The sequence below is a fragment of the Pezoporus wallicus genome, unplaced genomic scaffold (genome assembly GCF_028554395.1).
Source record: "Pezoporus wallicus isolate ANWC-B61680 ecotype Strahan unplaced genomic scaffold, APGP_CSIRO_Pwel_v1 contig_749, whole genome shotgun sequence".
Classification (NCBI taxonomy): Eukaryota; Metazoa; Chordata; class Aves; order Psittaciformes; family Psittacidae; genus Pezoporus; species Pezoporus wallicus.
Genome location: NW_026641327.1, coordinates 4,616,487 through 4,639,281, shown reverse-complemented (window position 1 = coordinate 4,639,281; position 22,795 = coordinate 4,616,487). Strand labels below are relative to the sequence as shown.

At 38.0% G+C, this 22,795-nt stretch overlaps 1 protein-coding gene across 3 annotated transcripts in view; it reads right to left on the bottom strand.

The window, feature by feature from the left end:
- MOCOS (molybdenum cofactor sulfurase) overlaps positions 1 to 22,795 on the bottom strand; it is a 221,857-nt gene that overhangs the window by 52,832 nt on the left and 146,230 nt on the right. The gene's annotated exons all lie outside the window — the stretch shown is intronic.

Here is a 22,795-nt window from a genome sequence, read left to right as displayed (position 1 = left end):
CTGTAGGAAACACAGAAGGCTAACAACATATTTAAACCCAATCAAATCTCCACTGAAGACAGCTGGAATTTTGGCTAAAAATCCAAAGTAGTTTCTATCATGCACACTATGCATTACACTATTGTGGGCCTACATCATGTGGGAAAGAAAAGAAAAGAAAAGAAAAATTTCCTCAAATGTCCCTTGAAGTATAATAGTATTTTTCTGCCTGGATTTAGACTCAGAGTATTTTCTGTAATGTTGAGTATCTTCTTTGAAGTGCATGAGCATTTCTGCAACTAAAAATATGTTTGAAATTTTCTTTTTTTTTTTTAACTGCATAACTATGACTCTCACAGTTCTGTGCATAGGACTTTTATATCTGAATATCTGGAAACTTCTACAGTCTGATATAAGAGCTTTTGGAGAGAAATCTTGTAATCTGTTTGTTAACTTGTTAACTGGTAAAAAGACTGTATCATTTATGAACGTGTATAAAGGAAAAAAATACCTTCCCCTGACATACAGAAAAATTACAGCAACTTCTGCTATTTCACTTTTCTTCAACCTTCTATATTATGTGATATCTCCTTTAGATAAGCTAGGAAAGCAGACAGTAAAAGCATAGAAACAGATTAGATATAAGGCAGAAGCATATTTTTGTGATGCTAAAGAATAATAAAGAGGAATAAGATATTTAATGAGATACTAACACACAAAGTACTTTCAAGGAATTTTGCCAGAAACTAATCAGTACAATTTCTAGATGTTAGCCACAGTACGCTTGGCAAGCGCCTCTAGAACATTTTGGTCTGAAACATAATTTTTATTTTCTGAGTCTCTAAGAATAAAAGATTGCCTAGTCGTTGTTTGGTAGATGTTAACAGTCTTGAAATACTATTAAGAATAATAAAAATAAAGGTCTTTCTCAGCAGTTGCTAGAAAGTAGCTGTCTTAAGAGACTTCTTATCAGCTTCTAAGTTGTCCGTAATCTCATTCAGAGCATTTCCAAATTGGCAGGAATCTTTTAATGGAAGACTAAACTACTGTCCTTGTGTCTTGTTGAAGAAACCTCTTATTCAGAAATTTCAGTCTCTCATTCACAGCAATCATCCTGCTATCATTTCTATATTGTCTTCAGCCATTCTCTTTTAAAGTTGCTTAATCACATTTCCTTGTTCATTAGTGAGAAGCTGATGAGCTTCTTAATTATTTATTCTGACAAATCCAAATCCAATAGCCTGCAGTTGCTTTGCTGCCTTGTGATTGGAGAGAGGAAGTTGTGTTGCCATAGTCCCATATTTTTAGCAGCAGAATAGGTTATGATTAGGTCTGATGTCACAGAAAACCTTATGAAGCAACTGCCAGCAATCTGAAATTTGTTCTGACAGAAAAAGGGGTATATTCAGAAAATAGTCCTGATTTATTTTTATTTTGTTAAATAAAATAATCTATACTGTGTCCTACATAAATCATCTCACTTTTCCCACTAGGGAAAAGAATGTGAGGATGAGAAAATAAAAACCAGAACGAATCTTTGGTCTCTAACATGATCTAAGGGTTTGCATTATTGCACCTAGTCTCATATATGGGGATGAGAAAAATAAAACCCATTGCTTGACTGAATCTGCCTCAATTCAATGCGAATGTAACTTCTGATATTATGGTTGACTTGGTATTTATTAGCTTATTGCATTTGTGCATTTTACCTTCTCTCTATATAGATCTCTGCTTTTATGACCTGCTCCTTGCCTCTGAATACTTTGAGACTTGTCCCAAGCTGCCTGTTTGGGATAAAAGAAGTAGCATACCTTAAACTTTTTTGGAGACTTGGAACAATCATCAATACTTCATCTCAAGAAGATGCTGGGAAGGACTCGAGTGCCCTGGCACCCTCTTACTTCATGGATTTTATTCCTTATCACTGCTTTGTTTCATTAAGGTGAATTGCAGCTAGTTGCTCCTAAAATGGTTTTAAAATGAAGAGCAATTTATGCATTTTATAATTTGGATCAGAATGAATCTGAAGTAGTCTGAATTACACCAGATAAAGTCTATCTAACACCATTCACTGTATTTATGTTGTAGGAACAAGTTCAGCACAAAGGATGCTTAAAGTCCACAATTTGCACTCAGTAATGACTTCTATCTATGGTAGGAATGCAAGGACTTCCCTGTTAAAAGGGAAACACCTGCATTTCTGTGGCTTAATACTTTTATATTACTTTGTCCCATGTGTATGTTTGGACTTTACATTAAGCCAAACATTATCATGCAATTAATTCTTCTTCCCAATACCACTTAATTTTTCATACTATTGGTTGCACAATGAATGCCATATATTTTTGCAGTGGCAAAGTTATTGAGCAGAGGAGATTGATAAAGAAAGCTTATACTTTTGTGTACAAACTACCTTGCCAAAGTACTCCAGTAAACCTGTGGAGATCCTGATGTATGTTTGCACACTAAAACATCCTGGCAGGTTAGCACCATCTCAGACCTACCATCCCATCTCATACTGCAGTTTGTATTGCTATGAAATGGATATTGCTCCAGTATGGAAAATTCATAGTTCAAGTGCACTGGATAATCCACAGATAAATTTATAATGTCAGCTCTTCCATAGGAATTGAATGTATGCATGTGCCTAACCACAGAAACCATTCAGTCATCTGGAAGAGAAGGGTAAGGTATCTCATATTTAAAAGACAGTTCAAACTATGTGCATTTAAACTATCCACAATTGTCACCATGGTACTGTTAATCTACTGCTTGGCTTGCCTAGTGATAACGTTTGCATTACCTCTGAGTAATGTCTTTGGGTCAGTATACACCTAGTTTCGCATTACGTAAACGGAAAACATTTAATGGCATACAAACTCCTCTCTGAAACAACCACGAATTCAGTAGCTCAAATGTTCAAATGTTAGTTCTTCCTGAAAGAACTGTAGTCAGGTAGGCATGTGTCAACATCTATAAAAGATTTTGAATACAGAGTTTAACATAAAGAAGAGGCTGAAATTGAGCCTCTAAAATGAAAGCTTTAGTGCTTAAGGTTTTCAGGCTGTGCTCAGAAACTTCTGTGCTCTGCATTCAAATACATTTCTTATCTGTCTTAGTATGAGAAATTAAATACTGGAGATAAGGAAGATGAGAGGCATGAATCAAACATACCGTTATTGTTCTAACTTGCTGTGAACAAAAAACACAGAAAATGAGGTTTAAGTGAACAAATACTGTGTTACTCCAGTAAATCCAAAATCACATATATCTTTGGATAAGAAAAAGATCAATGGGATTCATTATTTTTCATCATTGCCTAGCAGAGAGCAAGGCAGAGAAATGATGAGCTGAAATCTCAGGAAGCCAATCAGCAGGGAGAGAAACCAGGATGGAGCCACCTTCTAATAAGTCGCAAACAAGACAGATCACCACGTGGGAGCTGTGAGTCAATGTGCTAATGAAGCCATGGAACCTGTAAATCCTGTCCAACATTTGGAGTCCTTCACTTCTTCCAAGAAGCATACATTAATTTCTTAATATGGTGTTCTTTTATGTGTAGAATTAAATGTCTCTGACTGAAGTCTGTCACCTACTTAATTTTATTCTCCCAAAGAACATCTCCTGAGGATGAATTTGGTAATGGTAGCTTCATATATCTCTGTTGCAAATTTGAGTGCTTTGGCTTAAAACCATGTTAAACAACGTATTCTAAACACTGCTATTTTTTAGCAATCCTGCTTCAAAAAACACCTCAAACACAAAAATGAAACATTCATAAGATGATCCAACTACCTGTCCCACAATGCAACCCTGAAATGTTATAAATACAATACTAGAAGAGCAAATAATGAGAAGAAAATATAATCAACTTAGTAAGAAAGCTTGATCACTCATCCTCTGTTATGTCTCCTACATTCATCAATAAAGATATTAAACATAGACATTCCTGAAGGTTTGGGGTTTTTTTCCCCTAAATTATGAAAACAGCTGTCCTAACTCTAGCTACTGCTTGTTTGCCACAGTAAGAAGCAGCAGATGCCTGGAGGAAAAAAATACATGAAAAAAGTATGTAACTTCTAAGCAGCCACAATTGATAGTTTAAAGATTAAACAGGATAGAAACCAGAAATACATGAAAGTGAGCCTACAGGTTGACTAACAGCAACTAATCGTTACTTTCAAAAACAGAAAAAAGGGTATAAGAGCCCCTTGTGGAACTCAAGCATTAAAATTAATACATTAATGTTTCCTTGGAGTCAACAGAAAGTAGCTCTTCTAACATAATAGCATTACAATATTGGTCATAACCATTAGCAAATCTAATTCATTAAAACTCAAAATACAACCCTGTAAATGGCTTATCAGCAAATTCATAAAACCATCTATCATCTACACTCACAGAAAATGCATAAGCCGTGGACAGATTGCAGACCTCTTATTCACAGCAACTCACATGAGCAGTCCAATCAACTTGATCCATAAAACACATGTAATAAAAATTGACTTGAGGAACACAAAGTGGGGTGGACCATGACCCTTTCTGCAACTGAGGTGACTTCATTTGTGAGCAAGAAGGGAAAAATTTATGTCCCCAGATGTCATTTCTACATCCAAAAAATTAATACCTTGCCATACATGGAGAATTTCAGTTACGAAGATGTATTTTTTTTTATTAAAAGTACATAGTTTTATTTGAATTTACATGATCAAATTGCAAGAGTCCTGGGCACTGATCTTGTGAGATGGACTCTTGCAACTCGATTATGTACTTTCTGTGTGGCCAAAATGGAGAGCCATGTAACACTCTCAACTTTACTAAATCCATGTAGAATTCAGTGACTAATAGGGGGATCTTTCTCAACACTAACTCTTTGCATAATAGCTTAAATCCTTTTATTTTCCTCCATCTGCCACACCATCTCAATAGTTTAAGACTGTGGGAAGCAACTGCTTTATCCTCTATTCAGAATATTATACCAAAACCAAACATGAAACACATATTCAGTGTTTATCTTAATGAACAGAAGGCTCTTTGATGCCCCATCTCCCACTTCTTTAGATCAGCTAATTCAAGCTCTGTTTTCGCACACTGAGAGAAGTTTGAAGGCTTTGTTCTGAATAAAAAGAGCATCGCAGTCTGAAGAAACAGCTCCTAATTTTCAAAAATCACAATGAGAAATTTTTATTTTTCTTTTTACTTCTTGGGAGTACTATAAGAGAAGTTGTACGTGCCAACTGGCTGACTCACTTTTAGAATAGCTATTTTAATTACAGGTACAATTCAATTTTGGTTAACTGCTTGTTGGACTGAAAACTGTCTAGGAATTCAAATAAGCTCCACAGAAGATACATTTAATTTACTGTTTGCTACTGTTATGAGATTTTTTTTTTGAACCAGGGGAATGCCTGTGTGTCTGTCCATCCTTTTAGTCTTCCATGAGCTCAAGCCATACTCTCAGCAGAGGAAATGATTTCTGGATGGCTTTTCAAACCATAAAACCAGCAACACAAAAGATGAATGGGGAGGCTTTCTTGAAAAGGCAGTGTTTTGCACAGCTCATGGAAGCAGCATTCAGCTTACATCTCCAGAGTGCTGGATGACATGAACTCACAGAGGCTTCTGTGAGAACAATAGAATCATCCCTGAAAATCCATATTTATGTGACACTTGCTTTTTGCCTCCAAAGGTTTTGTCTCCCAAGGTTTTTCTCAGTCCAGCAGAAAAACTTCTGCTTACGATTCTGTTACCTTAAGGACTAAATGCAAGCAAAGCTAGTACAATAAAGGCACACGAACTCTCCTGGTAGCTGTTAGAAACCTGAATGTAACATACAGGCCTGTTTTCTGCTTATTATAAAATTGGCTCTGTCCTTTGTTTAATGAAGCCTGCTATGTAGAATTCCTTGAAGTCAGCATGTGAAAGCTTTACTACTGCTTCTTTCCTGGTATTTTTAACTCTTTACAACTAGAGATGCTAATATGAGGCAGAACATAAAACTCTTTCTTTGTCCTGGGAATTTAGAAGATGCAAGATGGGGCAGTAAGTCTTAGGTTTTCAAGTCAATAAGACTAATTCAGCACTGAATTTGCATGAACACTTATTTATTTACTTATTTATTCAAGTTAGCAACAACTTTTTAATCATTTTAATACAGTAGAAGGAAAACCTTTCCCACCTTCTGCTCAAACAGGGACTATGATAGCATCATAGGTCTGCAGTTAAGTATGATTCTTTCCTCAGATAACTTTTCTATAAGACCCAGTCACCAGTACAACTTGGTGGTCTCATGACTTCCTAATGGCTCTGCAGTTTTATGGGTTGTTTGTTTTTGTTTTCCCCTGGGGCAGGATGCAGACCAATGGAGACAAATAACTTGCACAAAAAATAAGCTCAATATAAAGACAAATCCAAATGTGTTTTTCATAGGAGGAAATCTCTCCCTCGGCATCAAGAGAACCCTTTAAAATATTCTGAAAAACCAGCCAGCTTCTTTCTTTTTCTTTCCAAGATGACAGATCCCAATTTAAATCCTTGATAGGATATAAATCAGTTCTCTTTCAAAGCTCACCATGCCTGCGTTAAGTGAAGAATGGGCAATCACATGCAGAAACCTCACAGCTCAGTACCCACCAGTTTGACTCTACCTGCCTACAGGTTTTACGTTAGCAATCCTTTTAACACAATATTTCTGGAACCTCTTTGTTGGTGAAATGCTTTGATACCCAAGGCAGCATATTGATTTGCAGTCCAGGTTTTCTCTGCCTGATAATATTGGATGAACACCTTTATTTTTTTTCTCTGGCAATCTCTGAACCACGGCTCTGTCTGACAGTGTATGAAGTAATGGGGATGCTCCATGTTTGTTCTTGTGGAGCCTTTGTATCCACTCTTTCTAAGGCTCCACAGAGCTTTCCAATCACAGCAACACAGGAAATACCACAAGTTCATTTAATTAACCCAAGAAATACGACACAGAAAAAGAAAAGTTCCCACACAACAAATTCAAAGTTATGATGTTGATTAGTGATGGAATAAGGAATAAATACACTCAATTTCTCCATTCTGTATCTGTAACATTCAGGAACATTGAAAGTTGGCAAAATCAGCTCTAGCCATTATTATTAAAAGAACAATATTTGCATTAGTGAAATTTTGGATTTATTGATATTAAAAATTTTTTGACAGCCTGAAAGCGTGCTTAGCCACTTGTTATGCATTCTCAAGCTAAGTCTGCTGTGTAATGTTATAGCTACCATGGAAGGAACAAACAGTGTCATTCATGAGACAGGGTTAAAAAACAGCAACAATGAATTCTAAAATGTGCTTTGAAATTTCCTTGATTTGATGCCTTAATCACAAGGAAGCATGCAGTTGTTGCAGTTTAAGCCCAGGCGGCAACCCAGAACCGCACAGCCGCTCGCTCACTCCCCCATGCTTCCTCCCCAGCAACCAGAGGGATGGGAAGGAGAATTGGAAGAATGTAACTCCCATGGGCTGAGATAAGAACAGTCCAGTAACTAAGGTATAACACAAACCACTGCTGCTGCCACCTATAATAATAATGATAAGGGAAATAACAAGGAAAGAGAATACAACTGCTCACCACCCACCGACCGATACCCAGCCCAACCCGAGCAGTGATCTAGCCCTTCCAGGTAACTGCCCCCAGTTTATATAGTGGGCATCATGTGCTGTGGTATGGAATACCTCTTTGGCTAGTTTGGGTCAGGTGTCCTGTCTCTGCTTCCTCCCAGCTTCCCCTCCTCCCTGGCAGAGCACGAGACTCACAAAGTCCTTGGTCAGAGTAAGCATGACTTAGCAACAACTAAAATCATCGGTGTTATCAGTGCTGTTCCCAGGCTGAAAGTCAAAACCACAGCACTGCAGCAGTTACTAAGAAGGAGAAAAACGACTGCTACTGTTGAACCCAGGACAGTATCCACCCCTATTCCATACCATTCACATCATGCTCAGATCCCACGTCTTTCAATATGCCATCACTCTTGTCTCAGATATAGATAGATAGATAGATAGATCTATATATATATGTATACATCTACACACACACAAAGAGAGAGAGAGATCATTCCTTAGCGCATGGACCAATCCCTAGAAAGCTGCTGAGTCCATCCAGTCCATGTTGTCAGGACCCATCTCTGGTAACAGTCTTTCAGAGCAGGAGAGGCTGTGTGCAGTGTTGGATTGTTGCCTGCTGATGATACCGCAGAACTTGTCTGGTTTCATCAAAGTTCGTTCTCTGTTGGGCTGATGGTCAGAGGAAAGTCAGGGCCAGTCACTGGTGACCTGAAGACATCTAGTTGGTGGGCTATAGAAGTGCTGCATAGCAGGCAACAGCATATAATTCAGTTCATTGGCTGTTTTCCCCTGAAATCAAATCCCCTTGAGGTATACATCGGACTTCCCCATCTTCCTTCATTAGCCAACAAGTATGCCCTGGTCCCTGAGCAAAAGCAATCTCATGAGTGGGTTTGGCTTTACCTGAAGCAGGAATAACCCAGACTGTCTTCCCCAGCAAATTCTTTATGTGCACCACAGGAACTTTATCCCCCTCTACAGTATATAAGATTTCTGACTGGGTTGGACCAGTTGGCAGATCCTTTGGTGTTGACCAACCAGGTGGCTTTTGGTAAGTGTGTATCCCAGTGTTTGAAAGCCCCACCACCCATTGCTCTCAGTGTAGTTTTTAACAGCCCATTGTGCTGTTCGATTTTCCCAGAGGCTGGTCCACGGTAGGGGATGTGATATACCCACTGAACGCCATGCTCTTTGGCCCAAGTGTCTATAAGGCTGTTCCGGAAATGTGTCCCATTGTCTGACTCAGCTCTCTCTGGGGTGCTGTGTGACCCCAAAATCTGTTTCTCAATGCCCAGGATGGTGTTCCGGGCAGTGGCATGGGGCACAGCGTATGTTTCCAGCCACCCGGTGGTTGCTTCCATCACAGTAAGCACACGGCGCTTGCCTCGGTGGGTTGTCGGCAGTGTGATATAGTCAATCTGCCAGGCCTCCCCATATTTGTACTTCAGCCATCATCCTCCATACCAAAGAGGCTTTAACCGCTTGGCTTGTTTAATTGCAGCACATGTTTCACCCTCATGAATAACCTGGGCAATAGTGTCCATTGTTAAGTCCACCCCTCGGTCACGGGCCCATCTATATGTTGCACCTCTTCCCTGATGTCCTGAAGTGTCATGGGCCCACCGGGCCAAAAATAATTCACCCTTATGTTGCCAATCTAAGTCCATCTGAGCCACTTCAATCTTAGCCGCTTTATCCACTTGTTGGTTGTTCTGGCGTTCCTCAGTGGTCCGACTCTTTTTGGGCAACCTACGAGGCATACCTTCACCACCAGGTTCTGCACCTGGGCAGTGATTATCTTGCCACAGTGCAGCCGAGATGGGTTTACCTCTGTGTTGCCAGTTGCTCTGCTTCCATTGCTGCAACCACCCCTACAGGGCATTTGGCACCTTCCACAAGTCAGTACAGAGATAAAGTACTGGCCACTTTTCTTGTTCAGCAGTGTGCAAGGCCAGCTGGATGGCTTTCACGGTATTGAAAAGTCCTCAGGATTCTTGGACCTTTTCCTAAACTGAATTATACCAGAACTTTTCCAAAGCTTCTTAAACAGGGAAATGCTTCTTTTACTCAATATCTGCATTAATACCACAAAAGAGATGTTTAACTACATTTCAGAACCCCCTGAATTCTTTAATTTTTTTGCTGCTGTTTTTATTGACTCCCCCAAAGTCACAGCATTATCTCTGCTTTACATCACTCACTATTCTTGTGAAGACCAAAGGGTGACCTGCTGAGACACTTCCCTTCATGTGGCCATCTTTTCTGCCTGGAATTGGCAGGCTGAGAAGTTTTATATATATATATATATATATACACACACACATATATCTAAAAGTTATATATATAATAACCTCTTGAAGTTATTAGCGAAGTTTGTGAGACAGTGAGATGTGTGAACACACAATAACATTTCACAGATATTGAAAGGAAAAACTGAGAGCAAAACATGGCTACTTTGCTGCAATGCTATACACTCTCAACACACAGGTTAGAGCAGCGATCTTACAGTCCCAGTCTTACTTCTCAAGAGTTTGTTCAATAAAAGTGAGCTGACAGTACTTCTTAAAGCACAGCCATTGCTGAGGGACATTCAGCAATAACCTCTGTGAAACAGTACCAGTGTTTTTATTAGCAGAAAGTCCTGCAGTGTTGGCTGGCATAAATTAACTTTCAGCAGTTTGTCATTACACTGCTCGTTGCTGTGAGCTTCTGAAATCCACTGAACCTAAAATACTGTGTGCTCTTCGAGTCATGGGAGTGATGAGTAATAAGATAGTGTGGTGGATAAAGACTGAACATCTGTAATTTTGTAAGCACAGGCTAGTTATTTTAAAAAATAGCACACCCAGAGTGCAGATCTCCTAAACAGAAGACTGAAAGAGAAACCTAAGGTAGGAAATATGAATATTATAAAGTAATTTATTCTAGTTGTTGATTTCTTTTGAAGACTGTAGGTAGTATGCTTCAGAAAAAATTAACCACTTTTGGTATTACATCAGCTTCAATAAGATGTAACCCCATAAATCAGTCAGAGTTTGTACTTCAGATTCAGTTCAGAGGAGCTGAAGTATTTCAAGACATGAGCAATTCTTGTGTGTACCACTTGCTGCTCATGCTGTAAATCAAGATCTGTGGTAAAACAGAGAACTGCCTCTGGAGACAGACTTAGACAAGGTTAAAAGAAAACACTGATCCAAGTAAGCCGTTGGTGAAGGATAAATTCTACCAACTTGGAGAGAGCCACTGTCAGGGAAGAGAAGCAAGGCAGCATGCACTTAGGAAGCCCTAGCCTGTTCACATGGCAACCCATTACACCTGAGCTCTGCAGAAGTGAAGGAAGAAGAGTAGGGACTGCTGCTATTGTGTCAAATGAAGGACTTTGCAGTTAAGGTGTTAACAAAAGATTTAAAAAAATGGCTTAAAAATACCCATAAAACATTTTCCCTATCATTTCCATTTCAGATATTTTTAACAATATTCCTTTAGAAAAGAAGGTCTAGCTCAAGGCACTGCTCAACTTTTCAGGTGAAGGAGAGAAGGCAAGACATCAGATGCTCCTCTCCCTCCAAGTAAGGATGAAGCTATAACATTCACAAGGGGTGTGGGAGCCCAGATTCACTTATCTCTTCCCTTGAGGTGCTTCAGAGTCTAGTTTGTCACCAGACATAACAATAAAACAATACATTTTACTTCCCTGGTTTCTCTGGAGCTCTCAATTTTTTGGAATGCGCTTTCTTGCATCCTGACACAACATTACTAAAGTGGTAATATTGGCTACTGTTATTCAGACTGTTCTATGAGATCTATATTTTAAGATGTTAAAGAACACCGCTGGTTCTAATAAAGGGAAAAATCAGAAATATAGTTCTTCCTGTGTTTTCTGATTATTTAGTTATTACTACCATACACTTCCTTCTTTCTCTGACGTGGCATATTTGCCAAAGACACCTAGAATGCAGAAACTCACCCTTTTTATTATTTAATCAATAGAAATACTCAGTATATATTGAGAGTTTTACTAAGGAACAAATAAATTTAAGGAAATAAAGACACAGAAAAACCTTGTTATTTTCTTTTTCATTCTTGACCTACAAATGAAAAGTGCAGTCTTGCTTCTGCAAGAAAAGTAGGAACATGAAAAGAGATTCATATTTAAAGCATCATGAAATAAAAATGCTTATACATTAATCACAGTAAATATAGCTATTATACCAGACCCTGAGTGCTAGTGCTGTTGGCAAAGAAAGTTGACGCAAGCTTAACTGCATGACCTTTGGCTACGCAGAGATGCAGCACAACATGCGATATGCGAATTCCATAATATGAAGCAAAGAGTCTGTTATGCTACTTTAGCCTTGAATTACAAAAACTCATTGAAATATGCTCATGTAATACTTTTTTCTTATTGCCATCTTGCTTAACTAAATGGGACAATTTGAGTATCTTCAACTGTAGACAATGAGACTTCTTCTTAGATAAACTTGGCTTGGCTTAGTCTCCCTAGCTGAGCATTTAGAAGCCCTGTTTTGCAACGGAAATGACCCAATCCTTTTAAAGATTATTTAGTGTATTTCAATTATTAAGTGACTTTATGCAACAGATACCCTTTCTGAATTGAACTAGCCAGAATGTCGATTTCAGGCTGCCCAAGCTTCTCCTATTTCTAGACTCAATTCTTCTGGTCTGACCAGGTGTCATGGTTTAAATCCAGCCAGGAGCTAAGTACCATGCAGCTGCTTGCTCACCATCCCCACATTCCTCCCTTCCCAGGGGCGATGAGGAAGAGAATCAAAGGAATGTAAAACCCATGGGTTGAGATAAGAACAGTTTAATAACTAAAGTACAATATACTACTACCACTACTTATAATAATAATGACAAGGGAAATAACAACAGGAGAGAATACAAAACCGAAAGGGGAAAGGAAAAAGGAAAAAGAGAAACCAATAAACACAAGTGATGCACAATACAGTTGTTCACCATCTGCTGACCAATACTCATCCCAGCCAGAGCAGTGATTGGTGTCTTCTGGGTAACTCCCCCCAGTTTAAATCCTGGGCATGACGTGCTGTGGTATGGAATACCCCTTTGGCTAGTTTGGGTCAGGTGTCCTGTCTTGGCTCCCTAAACGCTTCTTGTATCCCTCTTCACTGGCAGAGCATGAAAGACTGAAAAGTCCTTGATCAGGATAAGGGCTACTTAGCAACAGCTAAAACATTGGTGTGTTATCAGCATTGTTCTCAGATTAAAGCCGAAACACAGCACTGCACCAGCTACAAAGAAGAAAGTTAAGTTTTATCCCAGCTGAGACCATGGCATCAGGCCTTTGGTGGCCTTACCTCTCTAGGACACAATCCTACAGGAACTATATCCCTCTAACGTGGTACTTTGAGAGAGATACAAGACACCAAATTCAAAACAGCAGCTTACTTCAGACTATTTAGGACTGCAGTGATTGATCAAACTGTTCAAACATCTGACTGCAAAACCAAGAAGAAAACTCGAAGAAGAAGTGTGAATTTAAATGCATGACAATGCATTTAAAGGCTGCGTGTATCAAATATTCATGTGGGTGCATTTCATGCAGAACTGATATATTCATTTACCTCCCTGAACCTCTTCTGCCTTCCTGCGTATGGCCGGATATGGGGGAAAGCAATACGTAAACAGTAACAATCCCACAATATTTTGTGGGTTCCCACCCACAAAAATCTTTTACTGGTACTCAGTGGCATTTTTTCAAGGATTTCCTCATCAATAACGTTCAAAATTTCAAGAACACCTTCAGTGTTTATTATAATGGTTTGAACTTACTAAGAAGTATTCAAGAGGGAAATTTTACTAATTCAGTGAGACCAAAAGGCAACTGCTAGTACATCATCTTAGTGTCTCATTCTGGTTTTGAGTGTCCTAAAGTGACACCATGATCAGATGAAGTTTTATCAGATGATGTTAACCTGGAAAGTAACACGGCTTTTTCCTTTTCCCTTTCATTATAACTCCCGTTATGACTCTCACCAGAGAGCTTTTTCAAAGGAGAAGGCATCAATAAAGATATGAAGAGACATCAGAAAGATGCATGATCAGCTGGCCTTTTGTGGCCATGGCAGGTAGTCAGCTTGAACTCCCCAGGAGACACAAAGCAGTACTGACAGCTACACAGAGAGCCTTTTTCAGCAAGCTGCTGAAACGACAGGTGTCTGGAACTGGTCTGGGAGGTTTTTTGCCCTGATCAGCAGTTTTGGTTTATTTTCTTTTCTTCTTACCTACTTTTAAGACCATGCTCTCCAGAGTATGAGGAGCTTAGCTCTCTATTCTAATAGTATTGTGTTTTACCTTTTTTTTTCTTTTAATTCTTTTTAGCTATTCTAATATCACAACTTTCACATAATGTAAGAAGTGCGTAAAACCTACACTTTGCTCTTAAGACTCTCTTACTGTCCCATGTTCTACTATGTCACATGCCATCTCAAGACAGATGTTTCAGAGGATTAAGTCACCCCTGTAAAGCTGGAGAACAGATAGATAAACAGATAATTAAATAAATGTTGGCTCATGCACTTCTTCTGTGTCTCTGTGCATGCAAGAAATAAATAGATCGGTATCCTCAAGTTATGATGAATAACATGATTTTTCTAGGAAGAGTAGAAGTGATGAAGTTGGAACACTTCACCTTTCTTGACACAGAAGAGTAAAGGAAAAAGGAAGGCATTATAAATCGAAGGGTCAGAAATGTTCTAATTTTATGGTTCTGCCAGACTTGGCTAACCCATCAGGTCAAACCAATCAATCAATCAAAAAATAAAGCTTTCTTTCTGAGGCCTTGACAGTATGAGTCTTGCCAAATGCATTCATTACTCTCTTCCCTTTTTTCTTCTTTTATCGGAATGATGCTGTCAAGCTCAGTGTGTGATCTATGAAGTCTTAGATCCTTCTCTACCAGAGCAGATAACAAGATGTGTTGGTAACAAGGCAGTGTGTTGATTATTTCTGACTAAAAGTAGAACCTTGAAGGGTCATTTTTTTCAACAGCCAGAGAAAGCAACTACAGTCCTTATTTTCTTCTGCAACCTACCTAACTTTGAATCAGCTTATACCACACTTTCTTGTAACACATGATGAGCTCTGTCATGAAAGATCAATTCATTTTCCACATTTTATCCAGATTTTACTCTTTCCTCATTTCCACAGCTCTTTATGGATAATATTCACTGAACTTGGGTATGTGTGATTTGTTTGTAATTTTATGTGAGGATATTCTGTAAGACATAAGTTAAACATATCTCTATACTGCTCTGCTACTTTAGTTTTTTGAGTACGCTGGTATTAGTTTCCTCCATAGATTTTGTCTTTTAATCTATACACAGGGAAGAGACAAAGGCATGTGTCAGGGACATCAGGCAGTCTAATGTCAGTTGCTTGTAAGCCAGGTTAGTCATTAATGTATTCAGAGCCTATTAAAGCCAGCAAGATCCTTTGCAGCTGTAAAGCTCTCCTGCAGCAAATAGAAATAACATCTTTCCATACCCTATGTGCTGATGACATATGGACCATCCTTTTCAAGTAATTTTGAGATTTCCACATGCTAACAGAATGCACTCCATCAGACTTTATTTTTTTGTAATTTGTTTTGCAGCAGGGATAGTATTTGACCCAGAGACAGAGGCATGATCAGCCTGCTTCACACAGCTGCTTGTTGAGCAGACATTTATTTAGAATTCTTCCTGTCAGAACAGAATGATCTATTAGTACTACATAATGGCACGATGCCCAGAGACAGATTTCAAGAACTTCTGCTTTCATGAACAGGAAAACATTTTCAAGACTAATTTATGAAATGGAGAGCAAAATATGTCTTTAAAACCCCTTAACACAGCCATAAAAATATATTGCTTTCAAAAACCTATGATGTTATTCAATTAATGGATGGCTATTGCTACTCTCATATTACAAATTCCAATTTATATAACTTTCAGCCTCTTTTTTCTACCCTTAGTTTACCCTTTTCTTGTTCTCATGCTCCTCTTTTATTAACCTCCAGCTTTTATAGATTATCAAAGAAAATCAGAAATGTTCTCTGGCAGTTACACTGAATTGTATTTTACATAGTGTGCTCATTTTCGCCTTAAAGGTGAGGGTCAGCTATTTGGAAATCGGAACAGTCTAAGGGCATGTCCATTTTTGTGAAAGCAATGAAATCAAATGTGCTAAAATTCTAAAATATGCCATTAATTAGTTTCAGACAGAAATTTATCCATTATCGTTACACAGAATTCTCAGTCTTAGTTAATGGCAGTTGGAAAACGGCATTCTGCTTCACTATAAACTATGATTGTGATATTTTCTAAATATCATATCAGGAAAACCACGGAAGTTTCCAGATCTCCTAGTTAATAAAACCTCAAAGGAATGCTTCTTTCTAAGATATTCGAAAATTTCATTTCCATGCAGTCAAAACTTTTGTGAATACTGAAATGCAGGATGTATTAAGTAATACATTTAAAATACAATGAAATAAATACTAAGTACTATATCTAGATGGTCTGATAATTTAGAGTTTTTCATGCAAAATGTTAGATCAAAATAAACAGATTTCAGCAAGACAGATGTCCCCTTAGACAACTCTCCAGTGAAAATTATAACTTCTTTTAGTCTCTCCCTCCCTCTCAGTACATTTGCTTATTCAAAAGATGGAGCAAATCAATGGGGGGAAAGCTGTTTTATTATTATTGTTACTATTATTTTATATTTAGAAACCATTATTTTAGGAAAAAGAGGATTAGAATGTGAGACTTAATTACTCCTTAGACATCTGCAATAGCATATCCACCCTTTTTGTTTAATTTTATATTTCAAGGAGATGTCCAGGTCATATGAAATTACTTCTCCAGAAATAACTCAAATTTGGCTTGGTTTTATATTATTTTTTGTCTTTTTTGTCTATTTTTTAAATAACTCTTGTGTTTATTAAGGAGTCTACTCTTTTTTTATGTCTGTGATAAGTTCAACCAATTCTTGGAAAGAAAAGTAGCAGCCCAAAAAGAAAACCAGAGGCAAAAAGTTGTCTGATAGTTCATACACATGCACTCCCACACAAAAACACATTAAACGTGGTCAATAAAATACTATCTGTCAAAAAATATGTAATGTAAGTCCTAATGAAGGCCTAATGAGTAAAATGTAATTTAAAAAAAGTCTTATTAGTGGCTTTAGTGAAGAAAGACTCCTTTAAAAATCATTTTCTGGTTTGTGATTAATAGGGGAGCTGCCACAGTCCAGGGAGATTTTATATTTTCAGCCATATGACTTTTTGTGTTGAGTTTCTTCTTCAGCCAGGCCCCCTTCTCTCCCTCTAGCTCAAACATTTTCATGTTTTTTTCTACTTGTTCTGTTCTTTTACTTGTGTACTTCTCTAGACCTTTCATGAACCAGCAGTGGTGAGCCTACTTGGTTCTGCTGCGAATTCATGCTTCATGAACAATACCCACAGAATGACACTTTCTCTGAACCTGACAAGGAGATATTGATTGCACAAATACATTAAAACCAGAGCTGGAGATCTCACAAATTAAGTTCAAATCCATTCATGTAACTAAGAATTGATTTCTTCTTGTAGTAGGGTCAGAAACTCTGAAGAGGTCCCTCCTCAGTCCCTTGGTCAACACCTGAAACGTGTGTCGGCAAAATGTATGTACATTCACTTTTTTCACCTGTTGAACGTTTAAAAACTTGCTTGAAGGATGAACCATGCAGTATTATTTACCTCATGCTTTCCAAAGGCAATTCTATTCTGTAAAATATCTATAAAATCAAGACTGTTTTTCTAGCAGAGAGAAATAAAGAACATCAAGGTTTAAAAAAAATCTTTATTTTCAAGTTATTTTCTATAAGCACAAAGACAAGAAATGTGTTCTTACTGACACAATAAAATTAAATACCACTCATACTCAGAATTCTGAGGATGGTGTTTGCTACTTAGGAAAGATACCACACAGGATAAGACTAGGAGAATAGTAGGAGAATTAGAAATTCCAGGCATAGTCTATAGTTTACCATAACTGGCTTGCCCCATAACTTTTAGAATGGGACTTCCTCCAAATAAAGATCACAGTCTTTTCAAACAAGCCCACATTGAATTCTCATATAAAGTGGTATAAATCTAGAGAAATTCATCAGTCCAATTTAACCTTATAATTATTTTCTACTGCATTCATAAGATACTTTAACATACATACACTTATTCTAAATCCACTCAAAATGTAGGCTATTAACTGTCTAAATTATTTACACAAGTTTGGATGTATTCCTTTACTGATTTTCCCTTAACTGTATTTCCTATTTATATCATGGGGTTCATTCTTTCTATATTGCTAAAGCTATGCAGTTTTGTAACGCAGAAACTTTCAGGTGGCAAGGTGATTCATAGACTACTTGAAATGTTATTTTTTAGATGCTTATCTTGGGAAGGAATAAACAGGAATGATAAATAATGTTCCAAATCTGGAACTATTTCAGTAATTTCAGAATCTTCTGATTGATTGTTTTTGTTTAGCAATATGTGACCACACTGCTGCTGGGAGTGGGAAGTAACAGGACAATTCCTCTTAAAAAAAAAGGGTTTATCAGAAAATCTAAGTTCCAGTTTAGTTGTCCAAGAGATGAGATTAATACCAATGCACTGCAGAACTCATAAATTTTAATCCTCAGGCTTGCTGTTACTTCTTGTTTTCTGCTTTCTGAATATAGACAGTTTATGTTTCCAAGCTTTTCTCTGAAACAATGAACTAGAAAACTGAGCTTTTGACTGAGTCTTTAGTTAGTCACATGACTAATGAAAATGTTAATTATTTCAGACTTGGGAAAAAATCTGAACTGCTGAGCTCAGTGAACCTGCGCTCCTTTTGAAAGCATTCTCAACTTGTTGGTCCATTACTTCAAACATATAAATATATAACTAGTAATTTCATAGCTTGTGCTTTATTAAACCCATAAACTAAGCTGAAGCAGAGAGACACAAAACAATACCCAATAAGCATACAAACTTAAACTGAGTTTCAGAATAATTTCTTTTGCACTGGCTGGCGAATCAAATGTGCCTTGTCAAACAGCTGGGAATTTGGCAGATGAAAACTCTGAGACATGAAAGGAAGGAATAGAGGGACAACCTCACAAGATGTAGCAGTTAACCAGACTTAACACAGGTGCTCTACAAGCACACTGTGAAACATGCGCTGCCCAAAAACACACAGCATTTGCATAAGCTGGACATCAAATACAAGGGTTTTGTTTAGCTTCAAAACAGTTCTTAGATTCCTATTAACACAACTGTGACTATGCATATTTATATCTATTCTGCAATATTAAAAAAGACCTTTAAACTAAAAAACCCAACCCAAGAACAAACCGCATACACATACACAGTGGCTTCTACCCTGCAACAGTTCACTATGTCCTCCTTGGCTATGAGCTCCTTTTTACAGGAAGTCACAAATGCTGGCATGATCTGGGATGGGATGGGATGGGATGGGATGGGTACTAGTCAGCAGCTCTGACCTGGCCCAGCTCACCCATGCACTTTGGCACCACCAACCACTATCCTGCAAAGAGCTTCCTAGCAGAGTGGCCAATCTGACCTGGTGCTTGTGATACCTTTGTTTTATTCTCCCTGTCCCTGCTGGGACAGCTCACAGGTTGAAGGCTGCAACTTTATTTTGGTGCCTGCGTAACAGCATAAGGTCTCTCAAACCAGAAGACTTGGATGCTTCAAGCAGTTTCTTATATAAATATGAAAACGGGACTGTAAGAAAGAGGGAGATTTCTGGTTCTTCTCTGTATTAAAGTAAAAGGGAAGATATGTGACCATAAGCAAGTGCCCAAAAACGTTTATTAAACCCCTGCAAATTCTTTAATGAATACTATGCAATACCTAATCAAAATAATTTTTTAAGATATGGTGCTGAACTCATAGTCATATTTCTCTTAACATGCAAAGCATTTACAAGATAGCTTCCAATTTCTACCTCCAAAGAATACTGCTTTTAAGTCAAGAATATTTGAGACAAATTTCTTCTTAACCTCACTAAAACAACTGCAGTGAATCAAACTGCAGTGAAATATTATGTCTTCTACCGAGGCACGTAGGTCCCACTGAATGCCATAGGAATTGGACATGTTCAAAGGCAGGCCATACCCAGCTTCTTCAGCTTGACTATGACCACAGCTGCACCGTGTATCTTGGACAAGCATGAAAATCTGAAAGAGAGTAAGGCTCTAATTTCCGTGACTCACAGGTAAATCAGCTTCCCTATGCTTCTCCAAAGAATGCAAGTTCTGTAGCTTTACGTTTTTTGTCTGCTCACTTGTGTGTCTCACATCTGTTAAACTGTTTCTGAAACCAAAAGAATTCAATACCTAAAACTAATATTCACAATTAATAAATATAAGAATGCAGGGTTTCATTACAAAAAAAAAACAAAACAAACTGCCCTTTTTATAAGGTGCTCAAAGCCTACATAAAATAAGACAGCAGCAGTGGAGTTTCTCAGCAGCCAAGTCGTACTGCAGCTGTATTCCACTGCAAAAGCTCATCTTGCTCAGCCCCAGTCCTCAGAAACATCTCACCAGAAGAATGTGTTGAAAAAAGGTGGACCAGAACCATCCTTTTTTGGAAGCCATTAGATCTGCATGAGGCAATATGATACTTTGAACTTCTAAAAGTAGTTGGAAGTATGATTTCCTACTCAAGATGTCATTATCTCTCATACTGTGACAGTGATAAATACTGGATTTTGCTGGATCATGGGCTGGAAGCTACCATTTTTTTCTAGTTAAAAATAAAGGTTTTCAGAAGAAATAGTTATAAAAGGAGAAAGAAGGGCTGAAGCTCTATCCAGTGTCCCACAGACTGTATCTGAAGAAATGCTTTCTTGTGTTGACTAGGAAACAGAAGAACAATGCTGAAAAGAGAAATTGAACATTTATGAGGAAAAGATGAATGAGATTTTAAAAACTTATATTAAAGCTGCGCTATTTGTCAGGGTTTTGAAGAAATCCTGAGAATGAGAGCTTAGGGGCTTTGAGTAACTTGTTATATATGTGTTCTGTCGTCTACCCTCACTCCCCCGGGATTTGTGGAGCAGCTTATATTTTGAAGCTAGCTTTCTTCACACAGTTTTGTCAATCCTGGACACTTCGTTCTTCTGCTTAGACAGGTTTTATGCAAACACTGTTTGCAGGTATTCCACTCTTAAGAGCAAAAGAAACTTTCCAGAACTGTGCCAAAAAAAGATTAGTTCTGGCTCATATTTTTGCCATAAATATTTTGCCAATATTTTATACTTTTTCTTTAATCAAAGAAGCAATCTAGCCCATTAACTGAGTTGCCTCAATACAAAATATGGATTTGAATAAAAAAAAGTTTGCAGGTACCTACGCTGAGATAAAGTACAGTTTTAAATTTCAGAGGATATTTTTGTTATCTCTAAGCAAGTGACAGCTACTGCCAGGTATAAGAACTATCTTTCTTCTTTGACTCCAGCTTTCAGTCTGCTTTAACTTTTCTAAGCTTTGAAATGAAGATGTTCTTAATACCAGAGAAAGAGGCTTTGCATATGAAACGAATTATTAAACTCACATGAGATGCATCCATTTTGGAGAGAGGGATTGCATGAAAGAAAAATATGCTGTGATCTTTTCCTTCTTGACACTTTCATATTAAAACAAATGTGTCATTATTGGGAAGGGTTTGTCCAAGGTCATTCAGTTGTTCAGCACTTACAAGCTGGCAGACCATCACAGGCAGAAGTGGCGCATACATAGAATCATTATTGATGCTGGCAGTCTCCACCCTTGCTAATGCTACTTGTTCTGTCAGCCAGTCCCCGGCTTTTTGCAGGCAAATGCAATTATTCTTTGAGCTGTGCCTCAGATCTGCAGTTGAAGGGAGCTGTTTGATGCTGCACCACAACTAAGTAACAAATGGTGTCATGCCTATTACAGAACATGCAAGTTAACAACTACTGTTTAATTAGGCTTAAATTCTCCCATTTAAGGCATAACATGAATGCCAAGCCATGTGCTGGGCATCTCTAAAGGAAAGTAACTTGCCTCCTTCCACTTGTGAAATGGATGAAGGGCTGCCTTCTGGACGCTGTGGTAGCTCCCAAAGAGGGGACCCTCTTGGACAGTGCTGATCCCATCTTCAGGATACAGGTGAATGACTCAATTACTCAGATTCTGCTGAGGCAGAACTACACCAGCTACTGGATTCCCTGGCTCTGGAGCCCAGCAGAAAATTTCCTCTGCTCTGCAAACATTAAATTTTTTTCCCTGCTATTTTTTTTATTACTATATTTGGAAATTTGTAGTTGTAGCTGAAATTACTGAAACATGACACTATGCAATTGACAACTGGATTTATTAACATGAAACGAGGTATTTGAGTTTTCAGCCAAAAACTTTAAATAACTTTAAAACATGAACATTTGAGGATAAAAAAAAATACATTTAAAAGACTCATAACATTACATTGACTATCATTTTAACCTCATTGGTCAAAATATATATTGGTATGTTCAAAAGCATCCGAAGAAAACAAGTGTTTTATAAGCTGCAAAGCCCTAAAAAAGTTTTGCCCAGACTTTTAGTCAGCCTCACTTCAGGCCCTGAAAAGGTGGTAAGTGAATGTGGAAATCCTTTTCACACACGTGAAGGACAAGGAGCTGATCAGGAGTAATCAGCATGGATTTACAAAGAGGAAATAATGCTTAAACAACCTCATAGCTTCTTCAATGAAGTAACATGCTTTATGTCACTCCTATCTAACCTCCCATAAACGTCAACAGATCCAACCCAGGTATCTCAGATTACATCCCTTCCCTTTTAAGGATGCAGAGAAAGCAAATGAGAGGAGCAGACAGAAGCTACCACTATCTCAGCTTTACTATCTCTTCTGGAGGCAAGTAAGACCTGCAGCAACTTAGAGAACACTTCTGACTGGTCACTAGAGGTGGGAAAGTTGGGAGATAGCAGCACTTTTGTCAGACCTAGGCACATATCATCCTTCCCTACTTCTGTTTCTCCTTATTTTCTGTATAAGCATGTCATGTCACACTGCCTTTGAAGTGGAAAGTATTGATAATGTTGTCCATCTTTTTGTTTTCTTTCCCTTGGCCTCCCAGGCCTCATTCCCCTTTTGATTATGAGCCCAGGAGAAGTT